This window comes from Lissotriton vulgaris, chromosome 10 (assembly GCF_964263255.1).
Source record: "Lissotriton vulgaris chromosome 10, aLisVul1.2, whole genome shotgun sequence".
In the NCBI taxonomy this organism is placed as follows: Eukaryota; Metazoa; Chordata; class Amphibia; order Caudata; family Salamandridae; genus Lissotriton; species Lissotriton vulgaris.
In genome coordinates this window covers 28,825,855-28,848,163 of record NC_141698.1, presented here as the reverse complement: position 1 = coordinate 28,848,163, position 22,309 = coordinate 28,825,855, and the positions used below count along the sequence as shown (strand labels likewise).

At 50.8% G+C, this 22,309-nt stretch overlaps 1 protein-coding gene across 2 annotated transcripts in view; it reads left to right on the top strand.

Annotated features, from left to right (window-relative positions):
• Positions 1 to 22,309, top strand: part of LOC147684397 (uncharacterized) — a 118,100-nt gene that overhangs the window by 63,671 nt on the left and 32,120 nt on the right. The window lies entirely within an intron of this gene.

The following is a 22,309-nucleotide window of genomic DNA, read 5'->3' as shown; positions in this document are numbered from 1 at the left end:
TTGTCTGAGCAGATCAAAAACTAATTGTTAGTGAAGAGCCACTGCACGTTTAACCTGAGCTTCAATGATCAAACAATGCGCTTTAAAAAGACTTGAGTAAGGTGGAAGGATCCCAGGGATTAATGGCTTGATACAATTATTTAATTATTTGTGTGTTGGTTTTTTTATTTCGTAAGGCGCGACGCACCGCTAGATGTCAACTAAAAGTGATAGGGGACAGAGGACTTCTCAACCAATCCTTTGTGACAGGAAAGCGGGAGCATAAATTACCATTAATTTGAAGAAGATGAGAGGGTAAGAGTTCAAAATATCTCCACGTGTGGAAAAGAGTTGTGAGAAGGACTCGAACTGTTAAGCCATACTAGTCCTCCCCAACTATCACATCATTAGGTTAGACAGGTCTTCAGACAAGACGGGCGGGGGAATTGCATGCATTTTTAAAAGCAACCTCTCCGTTACTAAAGTCACCTCCCCCTCCCTCTCCTCCTGTGAACTCCTCTGCCTCGACATTACCAGCGAGGGCAAACAAGTTTGTGCTCTACATCTCATCTATCACCCGCCTGGTGACGATCTCATATTCACCCAACAACTCATGGACATGATCACTTCCAATGCCGGTCGGCAGACCACCCAAGTCTACCTGGGTGACTTCAATCTCCACTGGAACGACCAGAAAGACACAGTGGTAAATAGTCTCAAAACTTTCCTTAATGCACTTGACCTCACCCAAATATGTGATAGACCAACACACGACAAAGGCGCGATACTTGATCTCATCATTGCCAAAGAGAATTCTACACAACTGGAGACTATTCTACCCTGCGACTGGTCAGATCACCACATTATCACCTTCTTTATCAATGAAAAAGTTAAACCTAACCCGACTCAACCAATCAAATCCAAAACATGGAAAAGGGACATGAAGAATCTCAACTCCTCTACTCTGCCTCCCCACATCGGCAATCTCCTCCTTCCCCCTTCAGGTGCCTCGGATGTTCAATCACTGACTGACCACTACCTTGAATCTATGAATACATTAGTCAATGAAGTCGCCCCACTGCAACTGAAGAGAGTCTCCACCAAAACTTCTAACCCCTGGTATGACGACAGACTCAATGACGACAGGCGGTCGATGCGAATGGCAGAGCGCACCTGGAGAGCGCACCCCTCAGCACTGCACCTCAAAAGGCTCAAAAACAAGAGAAATGCCTACTTCAGGAAAATAAAGCGAACAAAATTGGACTTCTTCAGCCGCCAATTGGACCAAGCAAAAAACAGGCCAAGAAAACTCTTCGAACTAATCAAACCCAAACAAAAGCACAACCCCTACAATCAAGTAGCACAACAAGCGACACCCCACACTGTGAAGACTTCTCTGCTTTCTTTAAGCTAAAGACTGACAACATAAGAAATGACCTCATCATGTATGTAAGCCGATTCCCCAACCACACAAGAATGGCTAACACTCAACCTAAAACCATGGCTTCCTGGCAGTACTTCGATACCTACTCGGAAGAAACAATACACAAACTGCTCTGCACCTTGAAGCCCTCTAACCACCACACAGACCCTCTACCGGCTAATGCTGTAAAAGACTTCATCCCCTTGCTCCTCCCTCTCTGGACCAAAATCATCAACTGCTCCCTGCAACAAGGCCTCATTCCGGACTCCCTCAAGGTGGGGCAAGTCACACCTATACTCAAGAAACCTACAGCTGATCCGACTGACCTAAACAATTACCGACCCATCACCAATATCCCCACCCTGGCCAAACTGCTGGAGAAATGTGTCCAACTCCAACTAACAAGACACATTGACCAATTTGACCTCCTCAATTCTCATCAATCAGGATTCCGAGCGAAACATAGCACGGAAACAGCTATGACACACATAATTGATGACGCCCTCCAAATTCTTGATCGCAATGAGTCCTGTCTCCTCATCCTTCTTGACCTCTCGTCAGCATTTGACACGGTCAAACATGAGAACCTGCTGGAGTTGCTAAGCACTAGAATGGGTCTATCGGGAACGGTTCTCAAATGGTTTTCGTCCTTCCTACACAACCGGTCTCAGAAGTTCAAGATCGATAATGTGCTGTCTTCACCTGTGCCTGCAGATCTAGGTGTTCCACAAGGATCCTCCCTCTCCCCCACTTTGTTCAACCTCGTCATGGAACCGCTCGCCACCTTGCTCCAAGCTTCTAATGTCCAATTCCATATGTACGCCGACGACACACAACTGTACCTAAAGCTTCAATCTCCGGAAGGTATCAAACATCTGAATTCCACGCTTTTTAACACTCAATCTTGGCTAGCCGATAAACACCTCAAATTAAATGCTCTGAAAACTGAGTTCCTTCTCATCTCACCCCCGGCGAAAATTTCCACCACCCAAACATGGCTCAACAACCTAACAGCACTCAATGTCCAACCCACCATCGTGGACTCAGCGAAATCCCTAGGCATCACATTGGACGCCAAGCTCAACATGCAGCAACACATCAGCAAAGCCACAAAAGCAGCTAATTTCCAAATCAACACACTGAGGAAAATCAAACCCTTCCTCCCGACTGAAGACTTCCAAACTGCTGTACAAGCGTTAGTCATCCCTCGAATCGACTACGGAATTGTGACCCTCAGCGGACTCCCGCTATCCACAACAGCACCCTTAAGAGCCTCCCTGAACGCTGCCGCAAGACTCATTACTGGCTCAAGAAAACATTCGCATATTTCCCCAGATTTAAAGTCCCTAAAATGGCTGCCTTTTGAAGCCAGAATACAACTAAAAATTGCAGTTATGACACACGCGGCCGTGCACCACAATGCACCCAACTACCTCGCTCAAAAATTGTCCATATCAGGAGGTTCGAGGTCCAATAGAAGCTCAAAAAATCTACTCCTGAAACCCCGTAGATTCAGGAAAGAGAAAACCTACAAGCGCTCCTTCTCAGGAATGGCACCCAGGATCTGGAATGCGCTCCCGCCTGAAACTAGGCGTATCTCCTCCGCTGCACTCTTCAAGAAAGAGGTGAAAACCATCCTTCTGGCCAAGATCTCCTGAACCTTATAGGTGGTGGATCAGAGACTCTACATTGCCTTGTATCAATGCTCACCTTGTCCTTTGGCACTATACCTCTACTTGATGGTGACACTACTACGCTACTTTCTTCCTACCGACCAATATATGAGACACATTGGGTCACTGATTCACCCTCCCGATGCCCTCACTCAGTGCGCTCTCTATACTAAAACACTGGTATAAGCCTGCCACACACCCAAGGGGTACCTGAACACCTCTGTAATTGGGATCAATGACTTGTGCCGTTTTATTACCTGTTCACTTGACTGTATATTGATATGTTTTATGTATTTTATTATTATCCTTTCATGTTAGTGACTACTACATTGCTCCCATTACCTCTGTTCATTCCCACTGCCCCTACCCTGTCATTGTGAAGCGCTCTGATATCTGTAAGGATCTTGTTCGCGCTATATAAAACTTTGAATAAATAAATAAATAAATAAATAAGCCAGGTTTAGGCTCTACTGGCGAAAAAAAGTGAAAGTTATGGAACATTCTTAGTCCCCACCGCCGAACGGAACCAGATTATCTTCAATTTAGGAAACTTTGGAAAACTGAACTTTCAATCAAACTTTTCAACCAATCTATTCAAGAGCGATCAAAGAGCAATAGATGTAGATGCGTCAGTTTCTTGTAAATCTTCTCCACGATACTTAAAAGCATTGGTACTTACCAGGACCTGAGGCCAGGGCTGGGATTTCACCAGCCCTGGATTCTCACTGACGGTTGATAGGCACCTTCGTTCACCTGTGGCCGACATCAACTAGGGCAAAACAAGCTTCCTCCAGCTGTTGCCAGATGGCATTTAAAAATAATTATATCAGGAGTGAAGAATAGATTATAATTTACTTTTGTTATAGTAAAAAATGCACCAGAAAACATGGATGGCATAGCGCCAGCGCCCATAAGGAGGAGCCACCACTGGTGGGTGCAAAAGCCACTTTGGCATTCATGATGCAGTGGAAGCGTAAAGTGAGCAGCAGTTCAACACAACTCTTGAATCACTAGTGTTGCCAACTCTGCAAAGCTTATTTATTTATTTATTTATTTATTTATTCAGAGTTTTATATAGCGCGAACAAGATCTTTACAGATATCAGAGCGCTTCACAGAAATAAGGGTGGGGATAGCATGAAGGTGACGCAACATAATATTGGGTGCAATATAAAATTCAGTAGCATGATCGGATGGCAGTCATGTTCTAATAAAAGATCAATAAACAATCAAATAAGCGATAATATAAGACGATGCTGAGTCTTTCATACAACTACGATAAAAGTCAGGCGAACTAATGCTAAAGGGATTGCTTATGCCAGTATCTAAAAGTTACGGGGAGCAAAGGGGACGGGCATCGAGATTCAGTAGGCTAACGTGTATAGTCTAATAATAGATATTTAGTGAATAGTATAAAAGGATCGACTATCCAACATGGAAGTATGGCAAACAAGAAGAATAAACGAGTCTAGATCCTGAATAATATGACATTATTTGACATTAGACAAACATGTAACCAGTAATACCCAAGCGGTGCGAAGTCTCTGAGCAACAAACATTAAAGTTCAGGTGAACTTAGCCATGAGGATGGCTTTCACCTCTTTCTTAAAGACGGCCGTGGAGGAGATAAGCCTGGTTTCAGGAGGGAGTGCGTTCCAGATCCTCGGTGCCATTCCTGAGAAGGAGCGTTTGTATGTTTTTTCCTTCCGGAATCTGCAATGTTTCAAGAGTAGATTTTTTGTACTTCTATTGGATCTCGAACCTCCTGATATAGTCAGCTTTTGAGTGAGGTAGTTAGGTGCCTTGTGGTGAACGGCCGCGTGTGTCATCACAGCAATTTTCAGTTGTATTCTGGCTTCAAAGGGCAGCCATTTCAGAGATTTCAAGTCAGGGGTAATATGAGAGTGTTTTCTTGAGCCCGTAATGAGTCTCGCGGCAGCGTTCAAGGAGGCTCTTAGGGATGCAGTTGTTGCTAGAGGGAGACCACTGAGGGTCACAATTCCATAGTCTATGCGGGGGATGACGAGGGCTTGTACTACATTTTGGAAGTCTTTGGCTGGGAGGAAGGGTTTCAGCTTCCTCAATGAGTTGATATGGAAATTGGCTCCTTTCGTTGCTTTGCTAATGTGCTGTTGCATGTTGAGCTTTGCGTCAAGTGTGACACCTAAGGATTTTGCGGACTCCACGATGGTGGGCCGGACATTGAATGCTGTTAGGTGGTTGAGCCAAAGTTGGGTGGTGGTAGATTTCGCAGGGGGTGCTATCAGAAGGAACTCAGTTTTCAGAGCATTTAGTTTGAGGTGATTGTCGGCCAACCACGATTGGGTCTTTATAAGAGTGTGGTTCAGGAGTTTGAAATCTTCCGGGGATTGTACCTTTAGGTAGAGTTGAGTGTCATCGGCATACATATGGAAGCATACATTGGATGCTTGGAGCAGGGTGGCAAGTGGCTCCATGATGAGGTTGAACAGTGTGGGTGAAAGGGAGGATCCTTGTGGAATGCCTAAGTCTACTGGCACAGGCGAGGACAACACATTGTTGATCTTGAACTTCTGAGACCGGTTATGTAGGAAGGAAGTGAACCACTTGAGAACAGTCCCGGATAAACCCATTCTAGTGTTTAGCAGCTCAAGGAGGTTCTCGTGTTTGACCGTGTCGAAAGCTGAAGAAATGTCGAGAAGGATGAGGAGGCATGAATCATTGCGATCAAGCATTTGGAGGGCGTCATCGATTATGTGAGTCATGGCCGTTTCCGTGCTGTGCTTCGCTCGGAAGCCTGATTGATGAGGGTTGAGGAGATCAAACTTGTCAATGTGTTTTGTTAGTTGAAGTTGCACACATTTTTCCAACAGTTTGGCCAAGGTGGGGATGTTTGTGATGGGACGGTAATTGTTTAAGTCAGACGGGTCGGCTGTAGGTTTCTTGAGTATGGGCGTGACTTGCCCCACCTTGAGTGAGTCAGGGATGAGACCCTGTTGAAGGGAGCTGTTAATGATTTTAGTCCAGAGTGGGAGGAGCATGGTGGTGAAGTCTTTTACCGCGTTAGCAGGCAGGGGGTCTGTGAGGTGATTAGAGGGCTTTAAGGTACCGAGCAGTCTGCGTATTGCATCTTCAGAGTAGATGTCGAATGAAGCCCACGATGCGCTGTTTTTTGGCTGAATGTTAGACATTCTGATGTGAACAGGGTGTTGGCTTACGTCATTGAGGAGATCCTTTCTTATCTTGTCGGTCTTTAGCTTGAAGAAGGCGGAAAAGTCTTCACTGTGTGGGATATCGCTTGTTGGGTTGTTTGATTGCAAGGGTTGCGGCTTTGTTTGACTTTTGACTAATTCGAACAATTTTCTTGGTCGGTTTTTCGCTTGGTCAAGCTGGAGGTTTTTTGTTTTAAAAAACTGCATGGCCCAAAGTTTTCCTGGGAGCCCACGGTGGCACTGCAGAATGCAGGAGTTGAAGAATGCCAAGATATCCTAGTCTTGAGTCATCCTCTTGTGTCTGTCTTCCACCACCCCACACTCCCTGTCTCCTCGGCTCACTCTTGCAGGTTATGTTTCGCCCAAGGTTTCTCCACGTCACCTTTTCCCCATGCTTCTGTTCCTCCTTGTTTCTCCTTCTTCCGTCTTTCACTCTCTCTTGCTGTATTTCAGAGCCCAAAGATGGAAAATAGGTCCTGATGCTCTCCCCATATGAGCACCGGCACAAATTAAGCCCTGCTGCTCTGCTTTAGCAGTGAGGCTGGGGGCCTACACTGGGAGCAGGCCTGCTTGGAGTGCAGGATAGATCGGGAGTTCAGACCCTCCACCTGAATGGAGGCGTCGGGGTGAGCAGATTCATCGCCCCATCTAAGCTCCAGAGATGAAACCTGACAGGAACATGTATTGCTGTGCTCTGCACAACAAAGCTCAGCATCAACATAGAGGTGGTCTCAGGGGAATACATTCACCCTTCGGAGAAATGCCCACCCTGGCTGGCTGCCACCCTGATCCACGGAAAATAACTTCTTTGGCTGGTCTCCAGACTGCAAGGTAGTGAAGTGCCTTCACTGGCATGAACCCAGCAGCCTGCCAAGCTGTGTGTGCATGTCTCATGGGTGGCTGGCACTGGGTGCTGTGCTGCACTGAGGGCAGCACAGCCAACCTAAGCCTGCTGGCCTCAGGAGTCAGGCTGCATACAATTTCAATCGATTCAACAAAACGTATAAAACATTGGTACATAATAAAAAATGGAGGCAATAAAAGCGAGAAGAATGATCTTATATTTTCTTTCAATCGAGGCTCTTGTCTTTAAGCTTTTAAATAATGTGTTGTTTCTGAGCTAAGTCATGCTGTCTTGATTGACCTCAGAAGAATGAAAGGCTGTCCCTGCCCAGTGATCTGCAGGTACTCAGGCAAGCACCTGCATTTCAGCAACAAGTCTCCCTTATTGACAGGCTACGAGGATACTCCAGTTGCCCATGGCATGCACTGGAGTTTCATATTATTTATTTTGGGAACATACTATACTCAGGGCACTGGACATGCCTGCTTCCTCGGCAGCCTGCTCTCAACTGCAAGCATGAGCTTTAAGACATCGGGGTAGATTTTCAAACAATTTGCGCTAAGTTTGCATCACAAAAGAGACACTAACCGGTGCAAAATGCTTTTTGGGGAATTTACTTTCCAGCGCAAAACTTGTTTTGTGCTGGAAATCACTGGAGAGTAGCGCAAAGCAGTGTTCAGTACTTCTTTGCATTACTCAGTACTGAGGAAGCGTTACATGGGTAGTACATGACATTCTCATGCAACCACCCATGCCCTTTGACACAAAACCTTATCTAAAAAGAATTGTAGACTGGGGTTTGCGCCAAAAGTTAACACCACTTCCAAGGAGGCGCTAACAGGAGAAATGTTTTCATTTCTCCGCGCTTTTCTGACTTTGCACTGTGCAGCTCACATACAAAGTGGGAACATCTTTGAAACTTGTCTAGGGATCGTATTTTGTACATGAAGCGTGCTAAATTTAGGCATGCACCTTACCGCTTAGCTGAAATCAGCGCAGGCGCTATGGAAAGGGGAGGAGAGAGCCATATCTTGGAAGATATGGCGCTCTCCTGCTCCCTTCAGGTCACGCAACACAGCGCAGCCTCTTTGGGGGATGTGCTGAGTGACATTTTTTAAAATCTGGGTCCTTATTTATGAAGGCCTTGCGTCACCGGTGCGTCACTTTTTCCCATGTTAAAAGTGACGCACCGGCGGCGCAAGGCCTTCATAAATAAGGCCCCTGGTTCTTTGTCTTTTGCCTGCCCACTGACACAGGAAGGGCTATTAAGAAAGGTAACTTACACTTGTGAGTAGTTTATACATAATTTATTCTTACACTTTTAAATAAATGTACTGCTTTTGACGAGTCACAAAATCCGAGTGTAAAGTTACTCAAAAGTGTAGCTCACGTGAATTGCCTCTTTTGGATACAAGGACTTTATGTGTTTTAAAAAGATTTGAATGGTTTTGATTTAAACCCCCTTTTGGGGCTGTAGTAACTTTAGAAGTGTGTTTTTGAATAGCAATGGGCTTACTGGTTTGTCGTGAGTGCTTGTTCATCCCCAAGGCCCTCCCTCGCTGTTCCTACACCTATTCTTATCCTCCATAAACCCCTTACATTTAGTAGTAAGTATACTCATTTTTCCAGCCACTCCCCCTGCTCCTGTGCACACCTCCTAGATGTAAATACCGGGGCAACGAAGATAGAATCGAAGCACAAGGGATGTATGACATTACAACGCATGCTTTTACCACGCATGCCTTTACAACACGGTTTTTACAACGAAAACCTTTACAACGCATAGTGCTTTGGGGCGCTGGATAGTGAATAGTTTAATTTACTATTCCAACTCCAGTCCCCGTGGACACTAGGGAAGGTGTTGGATAGTAAATTCAACGTATTCCCTATCCTAGAGCGCCCCCCAGCGCAATGCGTTGTAATGGTTTGCGTTGTAAAAGTTGCGTGGTAAAGGCACTGCGTGGTAAAAGTTGCGTTGTAAAGGATGTTCCCCAAGCACAAGGACCACTTGTAGGTAACCAGCATCTTATCAGGGTTCAGAAGGTTTTTTATCCATCTGGCCATTTCTTGGTGGGACAAGGACCTTTCAGAATAGAAAAGAAGAAATACAAAAATATCTGTTGGTTGAATCCTTAGCACCGTGAGAAAAAAATCAAATGTACAACTGAACAAGAGATCTGCAGGTCGGTACTCGATAACATTTTATTGACCTGCCAAGTTAGTAACATGAGCTGCGAACAAGCATTGTCAGTAAACAAAAGCAGAGCGAATGTTTCCAAGAACAAGTATAAATCTGAAAAAAGGGCTTCATTTTTAGGTCGAGCCTGGGAACACGCATCCGAAGGATGCGGTCCAGGTGGAGAACTATAGCTAGCTGACACGGGGGAATGACGGACAAGAAACTGCCACGCGCTTCTCCCCGGCTGGATTCAGCTGCGTGCACGCGCACCCACATTCACGCATGCGCACAGCCACACGCATGCACAGCCACACGCATACACAGGCACACGCATTCACAGGCACACACACACACCCCCCCTCGCCGCCGCACCTACACACACACCCCCTCCCCCCCACAGTCACACACACACACACACGCATACACACAGACTCCAAGACACATACACACACGCACGCTCACACACGGCTCCGCCCTCCCGCCCTCGCAGCTCAGCAACAAGGCGAAGCCCCACTCACCGGCTTCCTTGGTGCGGCGGCTGGGCCCGGCAGCAGGACTCTTCCTCCCTCCTTCGGCACCGGGGCGCAGGGTAGGCTCCTGCCTGCTCCGGTGTTCCAAACAGCCGCGGCTCTTCTGTGGGAGGCGGGGTAGGCTCCCGCCCTCCTACTTCCTGTTTCCGGTTGTCCCGCCCGGCCTGCCTGACTTCCTGGTCGCAGGCCGGCGTCGATGTTCCGTGGGAAAGGATAGATAAAACTGAATACAAAAAGAAAGCTTTCCATTGCCTAAACATGGTAAAAAGTATATAATTTTAAAATAATAGTAAGGAATACATCCTGGTAGGCAGATGTAATTAGAATGGTTCCGGAAATAATGTTTAGCTTTAAGGCACATCACTGGGAAATGTTTTATTTTTGCTGCATAGAAACTGTACTGTTGCGTTTAATTACTGCATCCTGAAGACTTGGTTTACTGAATTTCAGTCTGTTGTTGTCATATCTCGGGCACCGCAGAATGTAAGTCGCAGAGGACTGTATACAAAGATCCCCTCGTCCTCAACCTTTCAGTTCTTGGCCTCGTCCCATCATCGCCTCTGGTTTCTTTGGCAGCCCCTTGTTAATTTTAAGCGCCGCCTCTAAATAAAAGCTGTCTCAAAACATATTACACGGGGAAAGCTACTCGCTCCTCGTTGTCGGCCGGGGAAGTGAGTGTTTCCTCCGGGTTGTGGGCACACGTTTCACCGGCTGGGACAGTGGACACAGGCTCTGGGTGCTGCACGGAAGAAGGTGCTCAGCCCACGTCTTTCACACTCACTCCCGCACCGACAACTGTTCCGTCTTCCTCCCCTGCAGCGAGCGCTGTGTGTGTCTTCGACCCGCTGGTCTGGGGCTGCAGTTTTCAGGTGTCCCCAGGGGAACCCCCCCAAAACCCCGACATCCTAATCAGTCACTGGGTTGGTTCGGAGATCTGGCTTATTTTGAACCCCCACCCAACATACTTGGTTTTGGTGCCTTCTATAAATTCTCCAAATGTGAGTGACACTGCATGTGACGTTGTCGACTGTGTCATTATCAGTTCCTCCCTATGACTGCATGTGACGCTTTGCTCCTTTCATGTTCATGCCTTATTGGACTTCACCAACTATCTATGAGCGTTTAATTTCTCTGCAGGTCAGTTTGTACTGCTCCTCGTGAAACCTCAAATAAAGTTGTTTATAAATCTGAGCTTCTAAGGTGTCTTCAGTATAAGTACCCCCTCTTTCTTATGGCCTCTCACATTTCTGTTCTTGGCCATTCACTGGTCCCTCTGCAGTTCAGTGACAGCAGGCCTGAACCCATCACCCGCAGAACCTCAGGCTTCGAAACATACCCCATCTTTTCTGCCCCTCACATATACACCTATCCTAGTCCCTCTCAGCTGACCTCGCTGTGTGTCAACGCTTCTTCTTCCTTCTTTGTGCTTAGTCTCCATCGATCCCCTCAGTATGCGCAGGACATCTTTGGCTAAATGTCTCAACCACCAATTTGTTAATTTAATTTGAGATCGCAGTACACTTTACAGTTTTTAACCTTGTGACGGTGGTTATACAGTCTCTAAAGTTATTATGAACCATCCTATGAAGGGGCGTGGCTTAGCAAGCCACGATGGCGGCTGTGTCCTGCTGAGGCTCCGCGATCGGGCTAGCATCTTGCCCAATTCCCGAGATCGCCGGGAGCCTCAACTCGCCCAAGAAAGCACCTGTGATGTCCCTGCGCACTGGGGCGTCCATCGACAGACCCGGAACTGCTGCGGACGGACGGCACGAGCCGGACTGCCTTCTGCCGGAGCCGAGTGGCGCCAACCCCTGAGAATGGCGGACGCAGCTCTGGCCTGAGAGAGAGCGAGCCACTGAGGGACGGCTCCCTAACCGGCGGCCCCGGCGAGCGCAATCGGCCGACAGCTGCGGAGGAGCCTGCGGAGGTGAGGAGACCAACCCACCGGGGGGGCGCACCGGATGGCGCCGTCCTCCGCTCAGCGCCCCGATACCCAAGATGGCGGACACCGCCCAAAGGCTCCGGTGCTCCGGAGCTGTCTCCCCGCCGGGACCCTGACCGATCACCAGCCTCGGCCAGCCTGCCGCCGCGGATTGCGTGGGGCCGACGAGCGGGTCACCTACACGAGCGGGACACTGCAGAAGCCCGCAACCCACACCGAGGGCGGTGAGTGCGGATCTCTCCACTCCTCCCCCGAGGATCTCGACGCCGGCGCCCTGGGGGCCCCCTCCTCCCTCGGGGCCCCATAGGAGGTCATAGCATACGCCGCTGCCTACCTGGGGGACCCAGAGTGCGTTCACCGCCACACGCCGCCAGATGAACCCGGGCGCCTGACCCTAAAATGGCGCCCATGGAAGCCTGACGCAGCAGCAAAACGCGAGCCTCACCCCGAGGGCAGGGGTGCCCCGCTCGTGCTAGAGAGAGTACCGGTGACCACGAGGAGTCCCGAAACAACAGCGGGACCGGCCCTCAGAGGTACGCACCGGACCGCGCCCTCTCCCTCACCACCTCCCTGTTGTAAATCGTGCCCTCTCTCGCTCCAGCGCCTGAGTGCGCAAAGTGCCGGCCGCTGCACCGGGGCTCCGAGGTGCCGACCCTGACAACGCACTGGGAGCCTGATTCCCACCACCTGACCTCTGGCCCTCCCAGCCAGTGCTGACACTGCGCCACCCGCCACTGCGCCACCCGCAAGGCCCCCTGACGCCGAGGCCATTGGCCCCAGCAGCCACGGACCACATATGGCGCCCTGAACTGGTGAAGGCTCCCTGAGACGGAGGAGAGCCGCCTTGAAGCCGGGAAAGACAGGGGGGACCGATTGGCACTGGACCGCCTTTGGCCCTGATACGTCTGCTATCCCCGGAGTGCGCGGAGACCCGGTGGCCCACCCGACAGTACCTATGGGGAAACCAAGGGCCCCGCAGGTGACGGCTGTCCCTGAAACGGCCGTTGAAAAGATGCCACACACCAGGACGTGGACGCAAGCCAATACGTCACAAACGGACCCTGCACTGTCGGCGAAACTGGACCAGGTGTTGGCGGCGATCGAAATGTCTCGCCTGTCAATGGAAGAGAGGTTAGGTGCCCTGACGACGGACATTAGCTTGATCCGAGACGAACACCGTAAACTGGCGGACAGGGTAAAGGAGGGCGAACGAACCGTGACCGAATTACAGCCCGTGGTGAAGATGCAGGAGGAAGACATGAGAGAGGTACTTCGTCGTGTGGAGGCCCTAGAAGAGCGCACGGTGGACTTGGAGGGACGCTCGAGAAGATGTAACATTCGCGTTCTGGGCCTACCGGAGGGGATTGAAAATTCGGATCCTCTGACCTATATGGAATCCTGGACCAGATCGTTCACCCCGGAGAGTGAGAGATCACCGTACTTCTCCATCGAACGGGCCCACAGAGTCCCGGCCCGGGCACCCAAACCCGGCCTCCCTCCACGGCCCATGCTAGCCAAATTTCTACATTTCCGAGACCGAGACGCGGTACTCCGAGCGGCCCGGACAGTGGGCCCCCTGCAGGTGGAGGATCAACATGTTATGGTGTTCCCGGACTACGCCCGGGAGGTCCAGCAGAGGCGATCCACCTTTCTGGACGTCAAGAGGCGCCTTCGCGCTAACGACCTGCAGTACTCCTTGTTGTTCCCAGCCCGCCTCAAAGTACTGCACAATGGGAAAGCCCTCTTCTTCACCACGGCGGCGGAAGCACTGGATTGGGCTGAACTTCACTGCCCACTGATCCCTAAACCCGGACCCCAGAGGACCCGCAACAACGACCCCAGACGATCTAGAAGGCGGGGTGCGAGCCGAGTCCGGTCTGGCCGCCCCAACAGCCAAGCGTCCTCCCCCACAGGGTCACCCGACCTCGCGCAAATCATACAAGAGCGACGAGATGCCTTACGAGCGGTGGTCGAGCTTCACACGTCACCTCCGGCATCAGACCTAGAGAGTCACCCACACCTGTTCACCCCAGAGAAAGACCGCGACAGCGATGGAACGATGTCGGGATTTGGCCCGATCTCTTCCCCACTCATGGCGGCACCTACATTGGACGCTACCCTGGCCGACCAACCCAACACCTCCTCATGAACAATGAACTGTCGATTTCTGTATCCTTCTAATGATTGCCTGTTGTATTGCGCGATGTCTAGGTGCCTAGACTGTTTTGCCTGATTATAGCATGTGCATCCGAGCGATGGACTTTTCTCCTACAGGAGCCCGACCCGCGCACAGGCCCAGCAGCGACACATGCTGCCACCCCCGCAGTTAACTGTTGTATTTCTCCCCTAGTGGGATACTAGTTTGGATATGCCACCTCCGGTGCTATATCCCCAGTATAGGGACTGTTACCCACCAAAGGTTATACTAGTTGTTACTCCCCTTAGTCCCTCCCCTACGATTGTGGAAGCTTGGCGCGCAGGAACACACGTGACTCATACACACAGGCGACTCTTGGGTATTATAGGGGGACCCTCATCCCTACCACGGCACCCCAGGAATGGCTGTTCCACGCTCAGACATTAATATCCTTACTTTGAATGTACGGGGCCTGCACACGCCCAGCAAACGATACTCAGTGTACGCCTACATTAGACGCATGTCAGCCAATATCGCACTCCTCCAGGAGACCCACATAAATGCTACCGAACTCACTCGCCTGCAATCTAAATGGCGTGGAACCCTCTGTGCCACGCAATACTCAGCGTTTGCACGCGGCGCATTAATCTGGGTCAGACCGGGCACTCCCTTCCGGGTGCTCCGACGGGTGGTGGACAAAGAGGGTAGGTATGCGCTTCTGGAGGGAATCCTGGACGGACAGGGAATACTCCTTGGCAGCATTTACGCCCCTAACACAGACCAGGATAAATTCTGGGATCACCTCACGGGCATTCTGGCCCAGTTCACCACGGTCCCATGGGTACTGGGGGGCGACTTTAACTGCACACTGGACACCACCTTGGACCGCTCACATCCTCCTCCCGCACATTCCCCGGCCCCCAGGCAGGCAGAACTCTTTAGGACCTGGGTCACACACTGGGCGCTCACTGACGCATGGCGACACCTCCACCCACTGGCTCGCATTTACTCCTTCCACTCGATCCCACACAACCTCCGGGTCCGCCTAGACCGCTTCCTCTGTTCTGCACCAATTCTCCCCAAGATCACGTCTACGGACTACCTGGGCCGGATCCTCTCGGATCACGACGCTCACATTATGCGACTAACCTGGCGCCCCCCCCACCCACCGGTCCCCACCTGGCGCCTTCCTCGAGATTGCCTGACTGACCCAGTATTTAGAGACACGCATGAAACTTGTATACGGGACTACTTTGCACATAATGCGAAATCGGCGTCGTCGGTACTAGTGGAGTGGGACGCGTTTAAGGTGGTGGCTAGGGGAGAATGCATCAAACAGGTGGTGGGGGTTCGCCACAATCTGGAGCGGACGCTCCTGACCTCGGAGCAGACTTTAGCCACACTCACTAAACGACTTGACGACTCGGAAGAGCACGCTGTGCTCATGGCCGAGGCTAAGACGGAATACCAAGCCGCCTGCGCCGATCTCCGGAAGTATAATTTTAGGGCTTACGCCTCTAGGATGCATAAGGACAGGGACAAAACGGGGGCGCTGTTGGCTTGGATGGCGAAGCAGGACACCGAAATTAAGCCAATCACAGATATCATCAACCCGGACGGTGTGTTGGTGCGCTCACAAGCCGAGATTCTCCTGGCGTTCCAGCGTCACTATACACAAGTGTACGGGACCCCGGCCCAGTACTCCCCATCTTCTGTAGACAATTTTCTAGACCCTCTGACTCTATCCACAATATCGGACACCGACAAACGTTCCCTCGACGCCAAGATTGCCCCATCTGACATCACCCAGGCGATACGTGCCATGTCTCGTAATAAAGCGCCGGGGTTGGACGGCTTCCCACTGGAATACTACTCGACGTTTTCCCCCCTGGTGGTCCCTCGTCTGTCACGAGTGTTTGGGGCGTCTCTTCATCTAGGCAGGCTGCCCCAGTCACTACGAGAGTCCGTGATCGTCACCTTTCCCAAGCCCCACAGAGACCCACTCCATTTGGGGTCGTATCGCCCCATCACGCTCCTGTCGGCCGACTGTAAGATCCTGGGGAAAATCCTTGCGGACCGGTATGCGAAGATCATTCGCCCATTGGTCCACCCCGACCAATGCGGCTTCGTGCCAGGAAGAAACACCTCCCAGAATCTCCGTTGTGTCTTCCATGTCCAGGATCAGGTGCGTGACCGATTTCCTCGCGCCGCCTGTCTTATTATGGACCTGGAAAAGGCATTTGACACCCTCACATGGCCCTATCTCTTCTCTGTCCTGCGGCGCCTTAATATCGGTCCAACACTCCTGGCGTACACACGCCTCCTGTATACCGATCTCACCACTCGAGTTCGGATCGGGAAACATATATCACCAGCATTCGGAGTTCGACGGGGCACAAGACAGGGGTGCCCCCTGTCGCCGCTCTTATTTGCGTTGGCGGTCGAACCGCTGGCGGTTCGACTACGCCTGGAGGGTGTGAACTGGGGCATTCCCCTCGCGGACGACATGCATTGCGTGTCCATGTACGCGGACGATCTCCTCATATACGTCCGGGACATCGAAACGGACCTGGCCCCCATAGGGGCGACACTGGTGGACTTTGCGGACGCCTCGGGCCTACAGGTGAACTGGGACAAGTCCACAGTTTACCCCCTACACCCGAACCTACCCCCCCGGGAGGTCGAGCTCGGTCCACATACACTCTCCTGGTCCGCGGAGGCTCCCCGATACCTCGGTGTCCGCTTGTACCATTCTCCGGCTGCCATGCTTGAAGGTAATCACCGCGCAGTGCTTGCAAGTCTGCGCCCGACTGTCGCCTTCTGGAATAGACTCCCCCTGGCCCCGATAGGACGGATAGCCCTAGCTAAAATGGTGATGCTTCCCCGACTCCTTTACCACTTCACAAACCTACCGGTTATACCACCCAGATCCTTCTTCCGCGCTGTCGATTCCCTCCTAGGAACCCTCATCTGGGGCGAGGGCCGTCACCGGGTTGCCCTGAAAACCCTCCAACTTCCCACGACGCAAGGTGGACTCTGAGCTCCATCCTTCGAGGCGTATTTCCTCGCGGCACAACTCCAATGGCTGTCTTACTGGACGGCAAACCGCTACCCTCAGGAGACTGTCACTTCAGCCGGCAGAATCGCAACCCCAGAACTCACCCGTCTCCTCCTCCCGGGCACCAAGCCTCGGCGCACATACCCCCTCCAAGTGGCAATGGCGCGCCGATGCATGATGCGAATCCACCGGCTGTCCCCTAATAGACCTCCGTACTCCCCGCTACTGCCGCTGATAGGCAGCCCCAGACAGGACTCTTACTTCACCGCTCCAGTGCTCACCGAGTGGTCGCTCTGTGGCATCACGGATTTGGAATCACTCTTCGAGGAAGGCCAGCTAAAATCGCTGGACCGCCTGACCGCTGAATACGGACTCCCCTCAGGCCAATTCCTCAGATATAGACAGCTGCTTGATGGATACCGGCCCCATTTTAATCTCTGCACTGGCGAGCCAGACACGCATCCAGTAATACACACAATCCTACAAATGGGGGTGGGACGCCACTTAATCACCTGGTTATATAAGTCCATCCGGGAACTCTCACATACTCCCCTTAAGACTTTGAGAGCCACATGGGAGGAGGACATAGGTCGCGCACTACACGATTCTGAATGGACTAAAGCACTTGAGGCCCCAAAACGCGTCTCTAGGAACGCTCGCTTCAAGAACATCCAATACTACATCCTACACAGGGCATACCTCACCCCAGCGCGACTACAGAAGTTCTATCCCTCCACAACATTCCTTTGCCCCAGATGCTGCTCCCCTACGGCGGACTTTCGGCACATGTTCTGGAGTTGCCCCAACCTTCACCCCTTTTGGCGGGCGGTACATGACACTCTGGCGGACCTCACGGGTCTCACTACACTAGCCACCTGGGAGTCCAGTGCACTAGGCATCTTTCATGTTCCCAAGGGAGACCCAGTGCGCAAGCGTTTCGTATCATTAGCACTCCTGTTGGCAAACAGATGTATAACCATGCGCTGGCGCTCCCCGGAGGGTCCCCCTGTAGCGGCATGGAAGGGTGCGGTCGGAAAATGGGCGGCGGCGGAAGAGGATGCCCTTAGAGAGGAAGAAGCCAGGGGTGCGCGTAAAATTCCCTTGTCCATGGACTGGGCCATGCTCCTCCACAGCTTCCGACAGTCCACACATGCAGAAGACCTACCTACTCCTCCCCCCCCCCCACCCAAGAGAACCAATAGCCACTACATGGTGCCAACCGTCCCGGGACCGTCTCCCGGCACCCTTTACAACCGGATCAAACTCTCGTATGACATGCCACCCACCCCGATGCCCGCATTCCCGGGGGTACTCACCCCCTGCTCACCCCTCTTATCCCCCTCCCTCCCCCTCTCATGGAGCGCAGACCAACTAGCTCCGAGGCCCCCCCCCCTGACACCCGTCGCCAGTATCCCCTTGCCAAGAACCTGCTAGCGCCCGTATGCTTCCCACCCACGGTTTTTGTCCCCCTCGTTATCAGGTGCCACCACTGTATGGACAGTGCAGACCTTGATCCAACGCTCTCAAGGTGGGATCCTACATACCTGCTGTTATCCACCGCCCCATTGGCGATATAGATTTACTGTTTCCCGGCCTGCGGACATGTTTGTACGATCTACATTGATCATTTAAGAAAATGTATGTTTGCACCAGTTATATAGATACTAAAAAAACGTTGCACGCTTGGCTGTTCGTGGCTGAATGTTGAGGCCATGTCAGCAGATCAATTACACTGTACCTGTATACTTTGATGCAACAATAAAATACATTTCAGTAAAAAAAAAAAAAATGAACCATCCTATGAAGATGATCCATAGTCCAAAAAAGACATTATATATGTTATGCATATTTTACTTTGTCCGATATATACATGATAACATCCATAGATGGTCCTGGTGGCTAAGGAGAGAAACCCTAGTATTTGGGAATGTGGACACGAGAGTGGCACGAGCGCAGATTTGACCCTCTCGTGCCTCATATTCCCGTGCGCACACAGCCAGCCTCCACACCCCTGCACACAGACCACACAGGCACACGTACACACGCTGCCGCCCCACCACACACACACACATACAGACAAGCACGCATACACACGCCGCCGCCCCCTACCCCCCCCCCCCTCTGCACGCACACACAGACACACCCCCTGCCCCATGCATCGGGAGATCTGCCATACCCCAGAATCTCGGTACTTACTAGTTAGGCGCCGGAACGGTCAGCGGAATCGCCACCTCTTCCTCCTCGTACTCCGGCCCGTCTAGAGTCAGGCTCCTCTGCAGCTCCGGAGGCTCCGGGTGGAGGAGGCAGTGGTGGGAAGGCGTGCCCGGCTTCAGGGGAAGGACCGAGAGTGGCTGCAAAACCGGCAGCTTCCCCCAGACCGGGGGCGCATCCCCGCCAGCCTCCGCCAACATCGCAGGGAGCGGCGGTTGCAGGCCCCCAGCGTAGTTAACAGGCCCCTGCGGTGCGCACACTGGGAAGAGCAAAAGGGGACGAGATCCACAGCGCGCGACACGGCACAGGGAGGCGGTGCGCGCCACGCCTCCGTCGCTGCCTGGAACGTGTGCGCGTGCTCCCCAGCCTGTTGCGAGCACGCCTCCTTCTGGCTACTAGCGTGTCCCAGCCACCGCGGTCACAGAGCAAAAGTGGTGGCAGCATCTTTTCAGAAGTGAGTACTAGGCACACACATACTCTCGCGCTTTAGCTCACGAGTGTGTAAAAGGACATCTTGAGGCAGAATCTACCGAGCATATGTTTATACTTAACACTCAAACGCAAATACATTGTGACTGGCATGGAATTCTGAAGTTTTATTTGACATACCTGGGGACCAGGCTGCAGTATTACGGCACTAGGCAACAACTCCAGCGGCGGCCACCCACGAGTCTGCCGGGGGTTGGTAGCTTTGTAGTAAGTGTTCATTACCACGCTGGGAGCCCCGGCAGCAGCGCAGCACAACACAGTGGCAGCTGCAGCAGAGTCGGGCTCCCGGCTGCGTGCTCTGGCTTCAAAAGTTTAAACTATGCCCGCCCTAGCTCTCCCACAGCCTATATGTGCACGGGATTCACAGACAACGTGTGTCTTGCCAGGATCACTCGACAGTATTGATTTGGGAATAACTTACTCAACTCACGAAGGCTTCCTGAGCGAAAATGCTGCAGCTCCGGGATCACGCGACGTAGGAATGTTTTTACAGTGGCCGCAATGACTTGTCCATCGGCGGCAAACCCCGCCACCCGAGCATGATTCTTCAGGCCCTCAGTCCAGTCCTCGTGGTATCATGATGTTGATTAATTTTAAATTTGACCCGTGACTCCAGTCGAGGCCCCGGCCCCGCTCAGCTTCTGACCGACCTTGCCTGTTCCAGGTCTCGTGAGGTCACATCCGATCACCTGCCCCCCACGCGGGGCCACAGCCTGTAATGCAAAGACTGCTAAGGTCAGGCCCCGCCCGGGTCTCCGTAATTGGGCAGTCAAGAGGCAGTGACTCACTGTACTACCGGCCGCCGGCGGGAATGTTAATGCTAACTTTTATTTTACTATTAATTATTGTTAAAAATAAAAGCCATTGTTCTTTGTAATATCAATACATCTAAGTCATGTAAATACAACACATATTGCATTACAAATGCTAAAGATGTCACATTTGCAAAAGTTAAAACTATTGGCATTATAAATGACAAAGCTATTCATTTCGCTATTTTCAGAACCAACACATAAATAAAAAATTTGTCATTTACAATACTAATAGCTCAAACTTTCCTAATGCGAGACCTATTGCATTGCAAATGCTTGTTCAGAAAGGGAAGGGAGGAAATGTGCATTTCCTCAATGGAATATTGTTGAATTACAATCTTCGTACTCATGAAGAGTAGAGAGTTTTGTGAAATTCTGAAAACGTCACTTATGGACAAAACTCCATCTTTTTTTGTAAATGTTTTTATTGACCCCAGGGCTATTATGTGACGGCAAATGTCTGCTGAGCTTCCATCATATACATACATGTTTGCATTGTATGTCATCAGAATAAATGTGCTGCATTAGTTATGTTTACAACAGTGAACAATCTGAGTCATTACTCACAGGAGTTGCTGTGCGGCCTTCAACTGTGTAAAGAGAGAGAAAAAAGAGAAGAAGAGAAAGAGAAGAAAAAAGAGGGGAGAAAAGAGAAAGTTATTTAAACATAATTTGAGAGCTCTGGGGTCCATAAAAAACAGATGATGGGATATGAAGAACACCCAGGCACCTTTTCTTTTTTTTTTTTTGTTTGTATTTCATGGCATGAGCCAGTACATCAGTACAGCGTGGATACATAATACTGCAAAGAGATAGTTGGTTTATAAGGGTTTGCCATGTGTGCCACAGGAGAAGAGAGAAAGAGACGACAAGGTCACTGGAGGTAGCCTAGGTGGACAGTCGTGTTTGGGAGTGGGCGGGCGTCAGGTGGCATGTAAGAGTGCGGCGAAGGGAGGAACATCTTGGGATGGAGAATAACGGTGGGCCATTTACGATGCCTTCATCAGCTTGTCCTGGCCTAGATGTCTGTTAGTAATAACATCATTAGTTCAAGGAGGCTGTTCATCCATTTTGGCTTCCACCTTGGGACAAAAATCCCACTAGCAACATTTTTGTTTGACAAATTGTGTCATAAGGTTTTGCAAGTGAGCTTTTCTGCTTTATTGAGATTTTTTTGCAAAACCTACTTTTGCAGATTTTTTTTGTTACATTGTAAACCTCTTAACCTCAACAAACATTTCAAAGGTTTGCAAAAAACGTCATCATCTTTTCAAAGTAACCTTCATTATGTCTCTGCCGCTGACAGAAACCTCCGCCAGCCCAACGGAGTAAAGGCCGTTGGAGATTTGGCAATGTGTCCACCCACCCGATTTAGAGTGGGCAAACGTATGGCCAGTTTTCACTGTCCATTGGTGGAAAATGTCCCCCTGGCTATAGGAGAAAACTCCAATGGCCGAGGGGCATTCTCCAAAACAAAATCCCACTTTGGATTTTTGTTTTGGATAATAAAAAAAAACATTGTAAGTTTGCTGTGTGACTCCATCATGTTGACGGAGCTGTCCGTCAAACGTACAATTCATTGACAGGAACGTCTGTGACTACTGTTCCTGCCAATGCTAGAATTCTCTGCTGGTCCAGCAGACATCTCAAAATCTTGCAGGCGGGGACTCCTGTAGGACGATGGGGTAGTCTGTTAGGGCAGCGGAGTGAAAGCCCGCCCGCTAAAGTTTAAATCAGGCCCATTATCTCAGGTGAGGTAGGGTGGCTCAGGGCTCAGTGAGAGAGTCTGTCTTCTGAATGATTCAGGGCCACATTGCAAACAGTGAAGCTGGTGGAACAAAA